Consider the following 13,351-nt stretch of genomic DNA (forward strand, 5'->3'; position numbering starts at 1 on the left):
AAACTCTGAGAGAGATGGATCTTTGCATGGCAGGAAGGGAATATATCCTGACAGAATGGCCTCGAATAAAAATGACAAGTGAGGAAACGGTCTTCTTTCAGCATAGAGAAAAGTGATATCCCCAGAACAGGAATGACACAGTTAAGCAGATCCTTAAAGCTTGGATAATGCTGCAGAAAAAGATAGTCACTGATAGATGCCTGACTTTTTTCTTACAAACTCTGTCTTTCAACACAAGCACTTTTCAAACATGCTTTCCAGGAATGCTGGTGTGATTGGTGCTTTTTTTTTTTTTTTTTCCTATGTGTGTTTCTTTCTCTTTTTTTTTTGTGTGTGTTTTGTTTTGTTTTGTTGTTGCCCTGAATTCTTAAAAGAGCAAGTGAATTTCAATGCCTTTCAAAGGCTTTCACATCATGAGAGACATACCTGTATGTTTGTGCAAACTGGAAATAGATGAAATATCACATGCTTCATTGGAACAACTGCAAATAATCAAACCTGAAATGAAAACTGAATATTCTGAAAAGACCATTTTGATCAGCAGTTCTTGTTCAAAATAGCAGAAAAAATACTCCTACAATCCATTCTGAAGCACAAAGACACAGTAGAAATGTTAAGCTTTTCTGAGATATCCTTAGGTCTTTGCAACGTTTGAACTTAGCAAGGCAAAATTGTTAGGGAAAGGTACCATCTTTTATTTGAAAGGCATGATAAAAACGGGGAAAAAAATCAGAAACACGATTTTTTTTCCCCCCCAGTTTAGAAGCAGAACATTTCAAGCTAAATTGTTTGTTTTGGATACAAAATTAGTCTAATAAAAGATCTGTTTCAGTTCTTCTGATAAAACTTTGCCTTGCTGATATCCTTAGATCTTTGGAGCTACAACTTTCCTATTACTTGTAAGGTATCACATTCTTTTGTCTTATTCAAAGAGCTAGAAGGGACCACGACAGGTCATCTAGTCCATCTTCCCTGACTTCAGATCAGAATCAAATAAACCTATGTAATTCCTGAAACTTATTTATCTAACGTGTTCTTAAAGACCTCTAATGATGGAGACTGCATGACATCCTCAAGCAATCTTTGTCTTACCTGAACCTTTCTTACTTTAATTTAAACCCATTACTTCCTTGTTCTATCTATCACAGCCATGGGGAATAGTTTCATCCCTTCTTCTTTTCCACAGCTTTTTATGCTCTTGAAGACTTTTTCTCTCAGTTCTTTCCCTCTCTGTCTAGGTTAAACCAACCCAGTTTTATAACTATCACATCGGTCTTTTTTTTTCTAGATTATTTCTGACTCTGACTTTTATGCATCCACAATTATTTTTGTTGCTATCCTATAGACTGTGTTTGTTCTGAATTCTCTTGATACCCCTAAGTACTCTTTACTCGCTAGTATGGAATATGGAGCATGATCCCGAAAAAGAGTGAACATAGAGACTGAATTTCACTCTTTCAGGAACAGGTGACCTTTCTTGCCTCAAATTAATACCCCTAAAGCACAGCAGCATGTTGGAACCCAAACTTGAGATGAATATACATGATTTTCTCTTTGGGAATTTTCTATCGATCCCAAGAGAAGGTACTTATAGCAGACTCCTGCAGGGTTCCATCTACCCTCAAGAAAAATAAAATAGCAGAAAATAAATATTTTGTAGTAGTAAGTAGAAATAAATAAGGAAGTGAAAATAAATATTTTGTAGTAGTAAGAATTTTAATTTTCATATGGGTATATGAAGGCTTTAAGCATTATGCAGGAGGTAGGAGGCTATTATTAAAATCAACCCTACCTATCAGATGGGAAAAGCACAGTACAAAGACATGATGATATGAAGCCCAAAGCTACATAGTAAGAAGTAAACATAGGCCAAACTAGAAAAGAAGAATTCCTGATTTTCCATTTTTCTTTCTTTTTTTCCCCTGCAGACTCTGGAACTGAATTTTTCTCTGACCTTAGGGGAAGACAATTTAGCTCAGATTCAGGTTAGAATTCACTGATGGAGTGGGGCAGAGAAGTCAGATGAACAAGGAGTGTGAATTTGCCTTTTGTACCACATCTGAAGTAATGCAATCTATTCTGCCAGAGCTGTAACAGAGCAGTGTGATGGCATCTATCTTCCACCTAGTGCCTGGGTAATGCTTATACCTCTTCACAGTCAACAGAAAGCTAGAAGGATAAGCTCAGATTAGCTTTCACAGGGTTTCATTGCAAAACAAGTGTGTAAAAAATGATTTTAAGTGACCTAGATGATGCCTTTTCATATCATTATTTAGCAATATCTGCCTCAGTAGATGAAGTAGCTGTTAGTACTGTAAGGATCCCTTAGGACAAACTCCTGTTGTAACACATTTTCTCTGCACCAAAGCCTACATAAATGTTAAATGAAGCCACTTTAAACAAATATAGGTAACAGAGGGAGAATAAGCCTGTTAACAGAATCAGCATTGCAGTCACTAACTCATAATATTTTATTTATTTATTATCTCATAATACCTATAACAAAAGTAACTAGATGCTATAAAATAATACTTACAGACATAGAAGTAGAAATGCCTCACCATGTCCAACCCTTCATAAAAGCTCTACTGACTCACAGTATCCAATGAAAGAAAGAAAAGAAAGTATAGCCCCTTTCTAACCCCAACAAATGTTTAGCTGAATGCCTGGCTGAGCACAACAGCTGTAACGCGTGTTGTTTTCCAAACACAGCCTCCAAAAGAGCCTTAGACCATCATGCAGTACTCAGGATATGTACTTTTAAACTATAAGGGAGACAGAGGAAAGAAACACACTTTCTTTTTTTCTCTCTCTTTTTATTTTTTCCCAGGTATGGCCTACTGTCAGTTGTTGGCTTGAACCAATATAAGCAGACAATGGGAAGTGTGATGGAGAAGGTGGACAGAACAGGGAAAAGTTTCTCAGCACACTGAACAGTAAATGTAGCACAAAAAAGGGGATCCAAAGCACTGCAGTTTGTGCCATGTGAAAAAACAAAACAGCATCAAAGTAGAGGGCAGTCTTATGTGTGCCGCACATTGAGCATGAAGGTATGGCAGGCAATTGTGAGAAGACTACTGGTCTTACAGATACTACAGATACAGTCAGAAGAAAGCTGTCCATGTCATAATTAGAAGTAACAAGGGAATTTAAGAGGACCTCCTAGGCTAATATGGAGCTATACTGGAAAAAAAGTGTCAGTGAAGGGCTCCTAACCAACAAACAAAATCTCACACACAACGTTCCTCCATTATTCCCAGCAAATGCCCTCATTTCCCTTCTCCTGGTACTTGTGGTCTACTTCACACAAATTCAGCCTCAGCAATTTCTTTATAAGTCAGAGCTTGAATAGATAGCAACAGAATGCAAGGAGAGAACAATATGTACTAGTCAAAAGAAAACCAACACCTTCTTTTGAGCACCTTTCTCCTGTATGTCACTTTTTCTTTTTTTTCTCTTTTTTCTCTTTCTTTCCAAACTGAGACATGAAAACAGCATAATGCAGAAGCACTCAGATGGCACTGCCAACACAGTGCATAGGAAAACACATTCCCTCCCAGGCTCTGTGATAATTTAGCTTTGTTTTAGTTTCAATCTAATGAACATTTATGCTGTAGCCAATCTTCAATTTATACCCATCTAATCCAAAGCACAATTATATGCCGAGTGGAAAATGCAGCTTTGACTGATAATAATAAGACTGGCACTGTGCATGTCAGTTTTTCACACTTCTTTTTCATGACTGCAGCCATACCAGTTGGGCAATGATTTTCCCATAACTCCCCAAAAAGGTCAGGCTGGTAGACAGAAGGAGAGGACTGGGAGAGACATAACATTGGAGAAGGACACGTTCAGGTATATCCATTAATCTAGGAAGGGATGTGGGAGAGGCACTTTCTCAAAGAGATGTTGAAGAAGAAAGCAAGACATGCTTTTCACTGTGCATTTGCTAATACATACTGTTGTCTTCACTCTTGTTCAGAGCAGAATTCTCCCACCAATAAGTTAGAACTTTTCCACTGCAGACCTAACCCAATGTTGGTAAGTGTTCTCAAAAGGCCATTCTTAACTACTTTAAAGACAGAAGTAACGTCAATTTGAGTCTTTCTGGCAGACATTCCATTAGGAAAGGTGATCTTGTGCTTAATTTAGAAAGTCAAGACATATGAATCGTATTCTTGGCTTTGCCTCTGACTTGCTGTGAGATTGCAAAGGCATCACTTAATCTCCCTCTGTCTTCATCAGTTAAATAGAGTGAATGATACCCAAATCTCCCAGGTAGAAGAGTGTAGACTGACCAACATCAAATGTAAATGTGCTTTGAGACAGCAGAGTGAAAGGGGTTAAAAAAGAGTTGAAAAAGAAATAAGTTCCCTAGCCATCCTTTGGATTCCTCTTATAGTTTCAGCCTATACAGCCATTCATTTCCTATCTATGTCTTGTACAGAGATGCTGCTGCTAAGCAATGTACCAAAACAAATCCCGGTGAAGAAATCTGTTGAGCACGATGGGCCTCATTCTGGTTGGAAGGTGTCTATGAACAGATGGGTTATTCCTGCTTAGAATCTTCTTCCTCTTGGCTTAATACCATATTCTATTTCATTTTCACCTGCTTAGAGTGCTGGGAAGTCAGCTTGTCCTTTGTGTTCCTTTATTTCTTTATTTGTTCAAGAATGGGAAAGAGTTCTTACCTGGCCTCTTTGGGGGGAATTTCATGCACAGTTGGTGGTGCCCAGAAGGGAGAAGCAGATGCTGCTGAGATATTCATGGTGTCCAAAATAGAAAGCAATTTATATGGACAATTAAGAAGAGCCACACGGGACTTTGGTGGTTGGAAGCTACAAGTCTGTAAGCAGGCAATTTCTAGGACTTCAAAAAAAAAAAATTGAATTCACCTGAGGCCATGCGAGGGAAGAAAAGTTATATAGAGAGAACAATTCCCAAGTTCATTCACCAGGGTATTAAGCTCTTGATTTGCAGTGAAAATGCAGCAAGTGGAGTCCTGTCATCAACAAGATTTAGAGAACAAAGAATGCAGTCATCACGAAACGGGTATGAAATGTCACAGAGAGTAAAGTCCGAGCAAGCCAAAGGTTTCTGAAAATATTAAAAGATCTCTAAGACCTAGGGATAATGTGGGTCCCTTACTGAACAAGGGGGGTGTCCTGGTAATGGGAGATGCCGAGAAGGCGGAGATACTGAATGCTTTCTTTGCTTCAGTCTTTGCTTCAAGGACTCACCCCTGGGACTCCTCGACCCTGACGGGAGGAGAAAGGGGCTGGGAAATGGAGGGCTCCCACCTGGTTGACAAGAGAGTGGTTCAGGAGCGTCTGAGTGGGCTCAGTGCACACAAATCCATGGGTCCCGATGGGATGCATCCACGTGTGCTAAGGAAGTTGGCAGAGGTGATCGCCGGACTGCTCTCTATCATCTTTGAAAGGTCCTGGAGAACAGGAGAGGTGCCTGAAGATTGGAGGATAGCCAATGTCACTCTGGTCTTCAAGAAGGGCAAGAAGGAGGATCCGGGAAACTACAGGCCAGTCAGTCTCACCTCTGTCCCTGGAAAGGTGTTGGAACAGCTTGTTCTGGATGCCATCTCCAAGCAATTGGAAGAGAAGAATGTTATGAGGAGTAGTCAGCATGGATTCACCAAGGGGAAGTTGTGCTCAACCAACCTCGTTGCCTTCTGTGATGGCATCACCAGCTGGGTAGATGGGGGGAGAGCAGTGGATGTCATCTACCTTGACTTTAGCAAGGCTTTTGATACTGTCTCCCATGACATCCTGATAGCAAAGTTGATAAAGTGTGGATAGAGGAGTGGACAGTAAGGTGGGTTGAGAACTGGCTGACTGGCCGAGCTCAGAGGGTGGTTATCGGCAGCGCAGAGTCTGGCTGGAGACCTGTGACTAGCGGCGTTCCCCAGGGGTCAGTGCTGGGTCCGGTCTTGTTCAACATCTTCATCGATGACCTTGATGAGGGAATAGTGTATGCACTCAGCAAGTACACCGATGACACAAAGCTGGGAGGAGTGGCCGACACGGCAGAAGGCTGTGCTGCCATTCAGTGAGACCTGGACCAGCTGGAGAGATGGGCAGGAAGAAACCAAATGAGGTTTAATAAGAGCAAGTGTAGAGTCCTGCACCTGGGAAGGAACAACCAGACGTATCAGTACAGGCTGGGGGACGACCTGCTGGAGAGGAGCTCTGAGTAGAAGGACCTGGGGGTCCTGGTGGATGACAGGTTGACCATGAGCCAGCAGTGTGCCCTCGTGGCTAAGAGGGCCATTGGGATCCTGGAGTGCATTAAAAGGAGCGTGGCCAGCAGGTCAAGGGAGGTGATCCTCCCCCTCTACTCTGCCCTGGTCAGGCCTCACCTGGAGTACTGTGTCCAGTTCTGGGCTCCCCAGTACAAAAAAGACAGTGATCTCCTGGAAAGAGTCCAGCGGAGGGCCACAAAGATGATACGGGGCCTGGAGCATCTTCCCTGTGAGGAAAGGCTGAGAGACCTGGGTCTGTTCAGCCTGGAGAAAAGAAGACTGAGAGGGGATCTCATCAATGTGTATAAATACCTGAGGTGTGGGAGACAGGGATTTGGCCAGCCTCTTTTCAGTGGTTTGTGGGGATAGGACAAGGGGTAATGGCCACAAGCTAGAGCACAGGAAGTTCCGCACCAACATGCGAAAGAACTTCTTCACAGTGAGGGTGACGGAGCACTGGAACAGGCTGCCCAGGGAAGCTGTGGAGTCTCCTTCTCTGGAGATATTCAAGGCCCATCTGGATGCCTACCTGGGCAGCCTGCTCTAAGGAACTTGCTTTGGCAGGGGGGTTGGACCCGATTATCTTTCGAGGTCCCTTCCAACCCCTTCAATTCTGTGATTCTGTGATTCTGTAAAGGACTATCTGTCCTTTACCTGCCAGTTACACCTCTCCTCCTCTGATTCTCTGTGCCATAGCTCCTCAGCATGTTTTCTCTTCTCATTCATGATATTACACAGGAAAAAGGCCTGATGAAGGGATAGGAATGTGATAGAGGGGGTTATATGTTTGGCATTTATTTTCTTGTCATTGTTTTTGCTCTTTTGGCATTGGCAAGACAGAGAATGTCAGCATTTTCTGTTGACCTGACATTTTTCCTGGAATTAAGGGAGTTTCAGTGCAGGCACAAAGGAGTTAAATCAATTTGCTTCAGAACAGCCCTAAAAAATCAGTCAACTCTTTAAAGAAGTCTCTGGAGGGGTGGTGGCTGTAGCTGTAGGGATGTGCAGGCTGAAGGCTCAGCAGCCGCCGTGACATTCGAAGGCATGAACATTTCACAGTGGGGACAGAAATTATGTGATTTCAGCCCTTCTCTAGTTGGCTACAGAACTTAGAGCAATGCCTGCGCTTGCCTTTTCCCCAGACATTGCTTTGGGCTGTCTTATTAGGTTCAGACTTCCTCTGAGAATACCCTGCCTCTCAGCAATACAGTGTGCCCGAGGACACTGCTCACTCACCTCTCGGTAGCCACAGAGTTGGCACAGGCTGTGCAGAAGCACTGAGAGATCACGCATTGACTCACTCTTCCCTTACTTGCACATATGAAGTTGGGCCCACCCAAAAATCCCTTTATGAACCTTCACCCTGCAGGATGGTATCAGATTCTCCTCCAGTTCTTCAGTGGCAGAATTGAACTGTTTCAGCTGAGTAGCTCCAAGGTTCCTGCTGCATGCAACATGGGATCAAGCAGGGTATTTCTCTTCTGGTTGCTTGATTTAAGTCAGACAAAAATTCTGGAAACAGCTATTCTGAAGCAGCCAGGCTCACATAAGGCTAAACTATCATCTGAAGAGAAACAAGAGATGGAGTGGCAAGACTGGACATATTTCATACAAATTCCTTCCAAAATCTGTATTTTCCCTGCCACTTTTATTCATATTTCTATGGTGAAAGAGAGCATTATCCATCAAAGAATGAACTCCGTACTTTGTTTTAGTGTCTCTTATTTGTTTACCTTCACTCTTTCTTGAAGCCTGCATTCCCATCAGAAACTTATTCTGCATTTTCATGTCCCTTCCCTGGCTGTTTTGCTGCTAGGTCTTGTCATTGCCTGAGCTAAAGTGTTTTTTTTCCCCCTTTTCATTCTTGTCAAAATAGTATGTGTCTCACTCAGCCTTTCTTCAGCACTGTTCCTGACAACATAGACAGACCTATGGTTAATGTAGATATCTGTGTTTTATGACATCTTTGGTTTCTTGCTGTATGATGTGCTTTGTCATTCTGAATAAGAGTTTAACTACTCACAGCTAGCACTGCAACTGGGGAAATTATGTGAGATGCAATTCACACAGGGTTCAAGTCCTTGGTCTGAATCAAGAAGAACAGGGACCTGAACTTGTCTCTCTCACATAAAATGAGCATTTAGCTAATAGATATTCTGCAGCACAGCTCCATCCTTTCCTAAGAAAACTTACTAAGCAGAAGCTTCATTGAACTTTGTTTGTTCCAACAAAAACATTTGGTGGGTACAAACTCAAATCTTCCTATGAAATATAATTTATTTTGGTGTGGAATAATTCAGAATCAGCTATATTACTAAGCAGGTCTTTGCAATGGGATGCCAAGAAAGCCAGCAAGTCTTTTGGTTATGGCTTGTGTTGCTGCTCTCTAGAAAAGGTACTAAAGAAGAAGGACTTATTCCCCAAGATAAAAGGCTAGCATGGAAAAGCAGAGTTCATGGGCATCATCAGAAGCCTAGTATATCTAAACTGCAGATACACAGCCACAGCAGGCATGTGAGGTGAATAATAACGATACCAGCCTGCTGCTACTCATCAGAACTTCTTAGCAGAAGAACGTCAAGCAGGAGATCTAGTGTCCTCTCTGTCTGATGCTTGTATTAGCCAGGACAGAGGCACAAAGATTACTCCTTGTTTCCCCATTGCAGAACTGCCAATACAAATGTGACGGTCAAAGGAATGATGTGATGTTGGTGAAGCATGTCTCCACTCAGTGTGCATACATGAAAGGCTCATTCTAGAGACAGAGAGAAAAAAAAAAAAAAAAAGGACATGCAAGTTATGAAAGTTTCTCCATTCTAGAGGATGCCAGGAGCTATGCCTTGGCTGCAACTTTTTTGAGTTCCCAGAATATGCAAGTGAACCATGTTCATGTCCTAACCTGGCGTAAAGATAAGACCCTAGAGATTCACTATCAATCCCACAAGCCAGATATATCAGAAGAGAACCATGGTGAACTCTGGGTAGGTCACTCATATGGACAACTTGGGGGACTGGGTCCTTGCTCTACCTCTCTATTCTTTGGGGTCTGAGGAACACAGGATGCTTCACAGCACTTGAGGAAAATAATATTTGAAAGTTTTGGAGGCTTTGGTCTAGATACTTGACATGAATTTTGGAGGAAGCAAAGAATAACTTGTGAATTTCATATTAATCCAATTCAGGTTTGCAGTGATTAAACTGCCAGAGATGTGGATATCCAGGAAATAAAAAGAGTCCCACACTTGTGAGATTTCATGCACAAACCTCCCAGAAATCTGTTTGCAGTAGAAAAAGTAGAACAAAACAAGATTAACCTGCAGAGAATGGAGGAAGAAATCTAAGGAGAAAGGTCGTTAAAGCAGAAAAAAAACTGAGTGAAAATATAGAAAGAATAAAAGAAGAGGGAAATAATCCAAATAATTCAAAGTTAGAGGCAAAACTACAGAGGAGAGAAATTATTCGCTGAACAGACATAGAACAGAAGGTGACCTGGTCTAGTGGTAGGTGTCCCTGACCACGGCAGGTGGTTTGGAATTAGACGATCTTTAAGGTCCCTTCCCAACCCAAACAAGTCTAGCACTTTATGATTCTGTGACCATGTAGGTTATCAATTCCATCCTCCAATAACTACAGAAAAAAAGGGAATAGATGTTATGCTGAGGAACATCCATAACGTCTACTACAATCCCCTTTCAATTTAAGTCAAAAAAACCCACCATAACCACACAATATTTAATACAAAAGTAAAATAATGCCACAGTGACTATAACATGTCTAACCAAGACATTGAGATGGATGAAAGGTCTTAAGATCTTAGACTCATACAATTGCATGCAAGTAGATACACTCAGATAGTTCTTGGGAGTGGATCATGCTCCACACAGCTATGGAGGGAGACATGACGAGCAATCAGACTGAACAATCCTTGCTCTTCAGCCCAGAGAAAAGTTCTTTCCTGATCCCACATCCAATCAATGCTTTTAATTCAAGATACATCAGTCAGGCAGTACCAATAGGAGTACCAGCATAACCCAGCTACTATCCCGTCTTTAGCTTTGGCCTATTTCTTGTTTGGCCAATTTAATGCTTCAAAGGAAGATCAATTTGTCCTCTCCCCACTCCTCATTCCTCCCACCCTTACATACATATCCAAGAGAATAGAGGACTAGAAAATGAGGGCACTTCCTTCTTTACCCCAATAGTGGTCAGTAGAAGCTCTGAAGCGTGAAATTAATTAATTAAAATATAAATGCAGTGTAATTCCTTCTATGAACTCAGCAAGCACCGCTTTTTAATTATTTAAGTACCTTGCCCTTGCTATCCTGTATGGAAGGCCAGAACTTCTTTCCTTTGAAGTTCAGAAACCTTCTCCTAATTTCCAAGCTAATTTATACTCATCTAATCTTTTAGCACTGCCTTTTTTTTTTTTCAGCTGAAACAATTCTGCATCCTGGTGTTTACAAAGAGGGTATTCAGGAAGAAAAACTGTACTCCTCATCTTTCTTTTGCTAGTCTAACCAAGCCTCCCACGCACACTTTTTAAAAGGTTTGCTACTTCCCCTAATCATTCTTACAACTCTTTACTCTGTGTCATTTTCCTTTTTGTGATCAGAAGTGACCCAAATAGGCCACAGTATTTTAAGTGAGGCCTCCTCAGCTTCTCATATCATGGTACTACTAAAACACTTCACTATCTGAAAATACCCTTGCCAGATACATCACATAATTGCATTAATCCTTTTCAAGGCAATGTCATATTCTAACAAAAAGGAAAAGAAAATATAAAGTGGAAAAGGGAGATGCTGAACAGAAAAATGGAAGCATCCTGAGGAACAGCAGATGATTCAAGAGGGAAGGAAAAAATGTCCTTCAAACATAAAGACATGATCAGCTGTGTAGAAAATGTAATTCATAGGAATAATGGACAGTCAGAAAGCTGAGGCAAGGCACATCTGTACAAAATCACAGCGCACTAGTGTGGTATGACCTCTCAGTTTCACACCAGCCTCTGACAGGTTTTCCTAAAGGCAGCATTTTGGCAAAAGCAAGGCTGACAGTGTCACATCTGAAAGGGGGGGGGAGGAAGACTGAGAGCAAAGAAAGCAGGGGAGGTGGATCTATCTCTCATGTCCCAAAAGGACCCTTGCACCAGAGCTCACAGCTTGTCTCTCCAGGGTGCAGCACTTTCTGCCTTGCAGTTTAAGAAATAGCACTCCCTGCACGTATGTGTGCTTGTGTGCTGGGGTGTGTGTGTGCATTTGAGACATACAAAACCTATGGTGCCTTTCTTGAGTCCTAAAATTTTTAAAGATAGCATTGTTAATAAAAATATTTCACTGTCCCATAGACATGCAAATATTGTCCTTTAACCTGTCAAAGAATATAATAGAAGATCTCAAAGTACTTTAAGAATATTAATGAAATGTTACAATAATTCCCAAGCAGTGTATGCTTATATATTTTTCTGTGTACTCCACAAGGAGACACAGTAAGTCCTGCACTGTTGCCTCAGAGTTTTCCATAGTGAAACATGATTATGCCTTTTTTTAGTTATTATTTTGAAGAAAAACCTCAACACTGAAATATTTTGTAAGAGCACTTTGAAACAGAAGATGAGGGGAAAGAAAGCTCTATGTTTTGCTGATATACCATAAAGCTGATGGGTTTTGCCCTGTCAAAAGATAAATAAATAAATAAAACCCAACAAATTTTCTCATCAGTGGTTTGTATAGCAGCACCTTTGTTTCTGCCAGTGCAAAAGGAAACTCAGCTCACAGCAGACATGCGATATGTCAATTCATTTCCATTGTATTGGCAAGAAGCAACACACACAAGACAGATTTATCAAGCTATCTGATAGTCTAAGAGCCAAAAATTCTTCTTCCAGCTCCCTCCTCTCCTCTCTGCTTTCCTCCATACACACACACATGCACAAATAAAGGCAAATCTGCCACTCCTGCAAGCACAACATTGTAAACTTCTACAGTTTTATTGGGGGTGTTTATCATAAAGCATCCTTATCTGTTATCTGCTTATAGAAGAGGGTTTGGTATGTTATTTCAGAGTAATAGCCGAGAGCGAGTTAAATTGCATTAACCTTTAAAGCTGGCATTAATGGGTAACCGTGTCAGGAGACTATATTAGTCTACGATTTCCTTTCCCTATTCTTATTCTGTCTCTGTGCTTGGAGTATTTTTTGCCACTAGTGTCAACCTTACATCACAGAGTTTGAGCTCTGTGCTTACTGCCTGTGCCCTGGAGAAGCCCTCAGCAGAAGTGTAGAACTGGCATTTCTTCTACGTCAACAGACAACAGGAGAGATTTGAGTCTGTGCATCTTGTCCTTTGGCACAAACAGCAGGTTATTCAGTAAATACTCCATACCCATATTTTGCTCTTGGGTGTAGCAGTGCGGTACACGAGACCAATCCCCTTACTGTTACAGAAGACTGTCAGCAATTTACTGGGAAACAGAGAGCTTAGAACTGAATTTTTTATCTGTGGGAACTAAAACATATGAGCCATACTACGCTTTCTGTTATTCTGACACGGGACACTTCTGCAAGGTTTTCCAAGCGTGCAAGCACAATCTACTGCAGCATTCCATGAACAGAGACAGCTAGAGCTGCTCTAGATCTGTTATGGTGTAAACAGAACCTGGATGTGTCCCACCAGTTATCCCATACTCAAGTCTATGTATTAATTATACATGTAGAAGTCCTGTATTTAAGAACAATCAGAGTAATTTATCACTTTCAGAGAGCTGTAATTGCAAACACAACATAACCATTTGTCAGCTGTTTTAGATGGAAAGGAGTAGGCTGAGAGAAGGCAGCAGCCTTTCTGATCACATTTGCATCGGGAAGTCTCTTCATTACAAATCTGGTTTGTGGACCCTCCTCCCCCTCATAGCTCTTCGAGACTTCTTCAGGAGCTGTTTACCGAAAGAATGCCTGCACCTGACTGCCCAAAGCTCTCCTGAGTTTTGTAAGGAGAGCGAGCAAGTCAACGCTGTGAAAAGACAAAATCTCTACACAACTGAAGACAGGTTTCTGAAAATATACTGCAGTGATCTTCAAAACTTCCACAAATTGGG

At 41.5% G+C, this 13,351-nt stretch overlaps 1 long non-coding RNA gene across 1 annotated transcript in view; it reads right to left on the reverse strand.

The window, feature by feature from the left end:
• Window positions 1-13,351, reverse strand: part of LOC310892234 — a 285,659-nt gene that overhangs the window by 111,512 nt on the left and 160,796 nt on the right. The window lies entirely within an intron of this gene.

This window comes from Anser anser, assembly GCF_964211835.1.
Source record: "Anser anser genome assembly, chromosome: 1".
In the NCBI taxonomy this organism is placed as follows: Eukaryota; Metazoa; Chordata; class Aves; order Anseriformes; family Anatidae; genus Anser; species Anser anser.